This window comes from Oncorhynchus masou, chromosome 26, assembly GCF_036934945.1.
Source record: "Oncorhynchus masou masou isolate Uvic2021 chromosome 26, UVic_Omas_1.1, whole genome shotgun sequence".
NCBI lineage: Eukaryota > Metazoa > Chordata > Actinopteri > Salmoniformes > Salmonidae > Oncorhynchus > Oncorhynchus masou.
Genome location: NC_088237.1, coordinates 6,620,584 through 6,626,837, shown reverse-complemented (window position 1 = coordinate 6,626,837; position 6,254 = coordinate 6,620,584).

The following is a 6,254-nucleotide window of genomic DNA, read 5'->3' as shown; positions in this document are numbered from 1 at the left end:
ACGCCACACACAGATAAATGCAGGTATAGACACACGCTAACCGGTAGTGCACACAAACACACACACGGCATATATTATACGCACACACATAAGCACACGAATACACAAAGACATGCAAAGAAATACGCAGCTCTCCGCAAAGACACCTCACACCGTGACACAGATCTAGAAAGAGACATCCTACACCATTGATGCTCTCAGAGAGGTAATTCTGTTTCTGTGTGTTTGAAAGAGAAGAAGAGGGAGGGGGGGTAGAAAAGAAAAGTGTAAATCTAATAATTCTTAGAGAACAGGGCCTCGGGCGAAGCCCTATAGGATCAAATCCAATTGTGGCTAGATGCACATTAAGCCCCGTCACTCAGTAGCAGCACTACACTGGCTGCCCTTGGAACAGAGACAAATGCTGATGAGACTACTGGTGATGGTAGTAAAGTGGGAGTTTCTCTCTTAGAAGCAAGAGATGAGGAGTGTAAAACTCACGCGTGCATGTATGGACAAACAAGTGAACACACACCAAAACAAATGTGCGCACGCGCATACACACACAAAGGATGAAGCATTGCATAAACATGAGCACACACACAACACACTGACGCCCCGGCACCAGGCACCGTACCTCAGCCAATCAAACACTGGAAACAAGATTACACCGCACTGGGAGCACTACTGCATGCCAAATCCAACACATACGTGGACACACAATACAAACACAGAGAGACATGATTCACACTCGCATACAAACACGACACATACCCACCCAAAAGCAACGAGTCCCTGTTTGATTAGGTTTTTACCTTTCGGACACAAAAGCTCGTACAGTAACGTACATTAGTAAAAGCATTAACGAGTCTAGTTACTTAAGGTGCTGGACTTTAGCTAATTATCTTAATAACTACACAAGTAATTATCCTTCCCTTCAAAGTCTCTGTCCGCATCCCAAACGGCGCTCTCTCCCTTACATAGTTCACTATATAAGGAAAAGGGTGCCAATTAGGAGGCAACCCCTCTCCCTCTCTCCATGAAGCCCGCTCCTACAGCTTCCTGTGCAGACTGAAGCATGACATTCACCAATAATAGGCTGATCACCATGCTGCTGCTGTGTTTGATGAAAGGACATGTGAGAGCCCATACAGGTTGGGTAGTAAAAAATCACACTCAAGCATAACCATTAACAGGATTGCACGGGAATGCACACACTCACAGACACACACTTCCAAGCACTTGTAATTTGAGAGATAAGGGGGATACTACACATAAGCATTAACACCTTGAACCGCTGAATGACTTAAAGGTGCTATAGACATATCTGTCTATCTGGGCAAAGCCCTGCAGAAAGCGAGTGAAATCACATCAGACTCTTCCCCGAATTCCATCCTCTCTGGCTGCAGGTACAGCCAGCCAAAAGTAAAAGTGCAATACTTCAGATGTACAATATAGACTTTGAGCACTAAGCACTGTGACATGCAAATACAGGCCCACCCTCACATCGACATTTTTAGACCCTTGCACTATCCTGCCGACTTTTTTGTAAATATTTTGTAAATATCTGATCATTTTTTCTGTTTTGTCTGACATGAACTTTTATTCTGAACAACCATGCTGTTTGTAAGGGCAACATCCAAGCCGTTACACCAGGGGTCCAGACCTCTCAACGAGGTATCTTCTGTTCAGATGCAGACTATGGATCGCTACAATATGACGAAAAGAGAGCCATTTGCTCATTTTATTAAAACACCATGATCTGTTATGATTCAAGACAGTTAACTCCTTTCATTCCATGACATTATCTAATAATAGTTAATAATAATAGACTCAAATGCAGTTGTTTGACTGAGGCATGTGGATCCAGAGTGGGCATGATATCAGGCCAACAGCAGTGTGTTTGAATTTATTTACTCACCTGCCAATAATTCTCTGCTGTTCTCTGACATTCAGAGACAGAGGCAGCATTTCAAATGGCACCCTATTCCTTATATAGTGCACTACTAACCTATGGGCACCGGTCAAAATTAGCTCACTATAAAGGGAATAGGGTTCCATTTGGAAAACACACAGACAGACAATAGTAACCATAGTAATTGGGGCAGCAGGGTAGCCTAGTGGTTAGAGCGTTGAACTCATAACTGGAAGGTTGGAAGTTCAACCCCCCCAAGCTGACAAGGTACAAATCTGTCATTCTGCCCCTGAACAGGCAGTTAACCCACTGTTCCTAGGCCATCATTGAAAATAAGAATTTGTTCTTAATTAACTGACTTGCCTAGTTTAATAAATAAATCAGGTCATCAAGTGTTCATTAGCTAGCTACTAGCAGCAGCCAATTCCAATATGCATGGCCGCATAGTAATGAATGAAATTATAAAACTTGCATTCATATTCTTTTGAAGTTGTTTGTTTGGCTTACCTTGGAAACACTCTATTCCTATTTCCCCTCTGTGGTATGTTTAAGCGCTGTGCATAAATATTTATATTAATCTACCTAGGGCCCCTATCCGGCCGAGCTAGTGTTTCACCATAGCAACTGGAGAACGGGCCTATTGGGGGGGAGGAGGAATATATTGGGGGGATAATGTTGAATATTTGCCAGAGTTTGCATGTTTCTCAGTTGAAAGTTGGACTGTTTGTGTGTAAATGTTTATGAAAGAGATATGGTTTTTAAATATACATTAATTTAAAATGTGCCTCCTCATACCCTTTTCTTCTTGTCACAAATGTTCCTGAGGTGAGATTCCTTTCATCAATGAGTGTCTTGGAACTGCATAATTTTGACATAAACCAAAAAGTGTGTGTGTTTCATATGCGTGTGCACTCACGCTCCAGAGCGCATCAATGTAAAATGCATAAAGCCACTGACATTTCCTATTCCTTCCTAACCCAGGTTGGTGACACATCTGTATGTTGGTGAGATGATGTATTCATCCACTCCCCTTCCCCTCCCTCTCTAGTTGTCACTATGGCCTCACCTGCTGGCTACCTCCATGTCATCCTATCGACGTATCAGGCAGGGTGATGTCACGCACGTCGAGCCCCAGGCCTTGCCAAGCTCAGCTGCCAGCGGCATGGTGTGTGCGTGCGTGTGTGTGCTTCTCTCTCTCGGTGTGTGTGTGTATATATGTGTGTGTGTGTGTGTGTATGCGGCGCCACATGCCACTAGGCTAATTAGAGGGCTCTTAACTCTGTCAAAGTCATTTGATGACACTGATGTGGGAGATTGATATTCACGCTTGACTCTCCCGTCCTCTCTCTCCACCTGAGTGCTTGCTGTTGTGTTGTTTACTTCCCTACACAATTAGTATCTGATTGTTGATGGTTGGGGACTGGGTGAAGGGGTCTCACTGTGCAACCTGATGATTAGGAGGTTGGAGGAATATGCATCTGGCCTGTCACCGGCAACTTATTTTTCAAATTGCAAAAAAATACACGTTTATACTGTGCTCTTTCATTCTGTGGTGAAAAACGATTTTCTCTGAACATGTGGTCCTCAGTTGGTGGAGAAAGGCGCTTGTAACGCCAGGGTAGTGGGTTTGATTCCGGGACCACCCATAAGTAAAATGTATGCACGCATGACTATATGTTGTGTTCGGATAAAAGCATCTGCTAAATGGCATATAATTGTATGATGTCAAATCCATGCAAGCCATTGCAGTGTCTTCGTGAAAATATACATAACACTATATAATGGTTTCCATATAATACGCTATGATCACACCTGGCTTCATCTGTGTAGTATAATGTGAGAGAAGAGTAAGCCTCTGTCCGCATTCTAAATGGCACCATATACCCTATGTCGTCCTGTTATATCCCGTACGCGTGACAAATACATTGACTTGATGTAGGGAATAGGGGGCCATTTGGGATGAAACCCCAGTTATAGTTATAGTTGTTGTAATTATAAGAAATCCTGCTATGCCTACCGACAAACCATCAAAAAGCAAAGCGTCAATACAGGACGAAGATTGAATCCTACTACACCGGCTTTGACGCTCGTCGGATGTGGCAGGGCTTGCAAACTATTACAGACTGCAAAAGGAAAGCACAGCCGAGAGCTGCCCAGTGACACAAGCCTACCAGACGAGCTAAATTACTTCTATGCTCGCTTCGAGGCAAGTAACACTGAAACATGCAGGAGAGCAGCTGTTCTGGACGACTGTGTGATCACTCCCTCAACAGCCGACATGAGTAAGACCTTTAAACAGGTCAACATTCACAATGCCAGAAAGATTACCAGGACATGTACTCAGAGCTTGCGCTGACCAACTGGCAAGTGTCTACACTGGCATTTTCAACCTCTCCCTGTCTGAGTCTGTAATACCAACCATTTTCAGGCAGACCACCATAGTCCCTGTGCCCAAGAACACTAAGGTAACCTGCCTAAATGACTACCGACCCGTAGCACTCACGTCTGTTGCCATAAAGTGCTTTGAACGTCTGGTCATGGCTCACATCAACACCATTAAACAGAAACCCTAGACCCACTCCAATTTTCATAACGCCCAACAGATCTACAGATGATGCATGCTCAGTCTCCTGCTGTACTCCCTGTTCACTCATGACTGCACGGCCAGGCACGTCTCCAACACCATCATTAAGTTTGCTGATGATAACAGTGGTAGGTCTGATCACGACAACGACAAGACAGCCTATAGGAGGAGGTCAAAGACGTGACCGTGTGGTGCAAGGACAACAACCTCTCCCTCAATGTGATCAAGAGAAAGGAGATGATTGTGGACTACAGGAAAAGGAGGACCAAGCACGCCCCCATTCTCATCAACGGGGCTGTAGTGGAGCAGGTTGAACGCTTCAAGTTCTTTCGTGTAAACATCACCAACAAAATACTATGGTCCAAGCACAGCAAGACAGTCGTGAAGAGGGCACAAAAAAGCCTATTCACCCTCAGGAGACAATATTTGTCATGGGTCCTCAGATCCTCAAAAGGTTCTACAGCTGCACCATCGAGAACATCCTGACGGTTTGCGTCACTGCCTGGTATGGCAACTGCTCGCCCTCTGACCGCAAAGCACTACAGATTGTCAAAGACTACAGCCACCTTAGTCATAGACTGTTCTCTCTGCTACCGCACAGCAGGAGGTAACAGAGCGCCAAACCTAGGTCCAAGAGGCTTCTGAACAGCTTCTTCCTCCAAGCAACATCTAATCAAATGGCTACCAGACTATTTGCATCCCCCCCCTCTCTCTTATAAGTTGCTGCTACCCTGTTATTGTCTAGGCATAGTCACTTTAATAACTCATATTACCTAAATTACCTCAACTAACCGGTACCCCCTGAATATAGCCTCGCTATTGTTATTTTACTGCTGCACTTTAACTATGCTACTTTTAATTCCCACTTTATGTATTTTTCTTAAAACTGCATTGTTAGTTCAGGGCTTGTAAGTAAGCATTTCATTGTAAGGTCTACACCTGTTGTATACTGCGCATGTGAAACAAAACATTTGATTTCAGGGATATGTCTATGCCAGTTGTCATTTTCTGTAGAGCCACAGCGCCCCTATGTGAACAGTCTTAGAATGACACCCCATTTGAACAAAAATGATTTACCCTTGGAAATATCCAATATCCCATGCCTCCACAAACACAAAGCTTTTAGATTTGCGGGAAGTAGTAAACGAGTGCACACTTCAGGTGATATTATTGGGACAAAGTCTGTTTGAATGAGCATCCTGACTCCATTCTTCCTTGAAGTTATCACTGATCTCCAAATATTTGGATTTGTGAAAGCTAGTAAAGCCATTGCCTCCACCTACTATATGTACTCACCTGACAAAGACTTCTTAGAAGTCAAAACAATATTGATTTGAGTGCATTAACAAAGCACTGGGGGACCTGCAATATTCCACATAAAGGCCGCTCATTCCTTTTACTCCCCCTACTGTATTAGATGGTATAATAGTCAGGTAAGCAAGCATTGTCTTGTCATCTGCGGCTGTGGGTCTTCCAGAGCTGCCGGTCCTCCATTGCAGACGCAATCTCATTCTTCTTCAGTCCGATGTCGCTCCTGAGCTGTTCCATATGTGATCTCTGACCGTCAAAACTGCTGAAAGAGGCATGGCATGAGAAGTGTGTACAGTGCTGTTGAAATATAGATTGTATCATATTAAGAGATGACTTTGCTCGTAGTGATTTTACATCCTGGTCTTTTTATTATCTGTGTCTTGATAAAAAGGAAGGACAGTCCCAAGCAATAGGCCTGATGATAAAAAAAAGAAATCAACTAAAAATGAAATTATCCAAAACTAC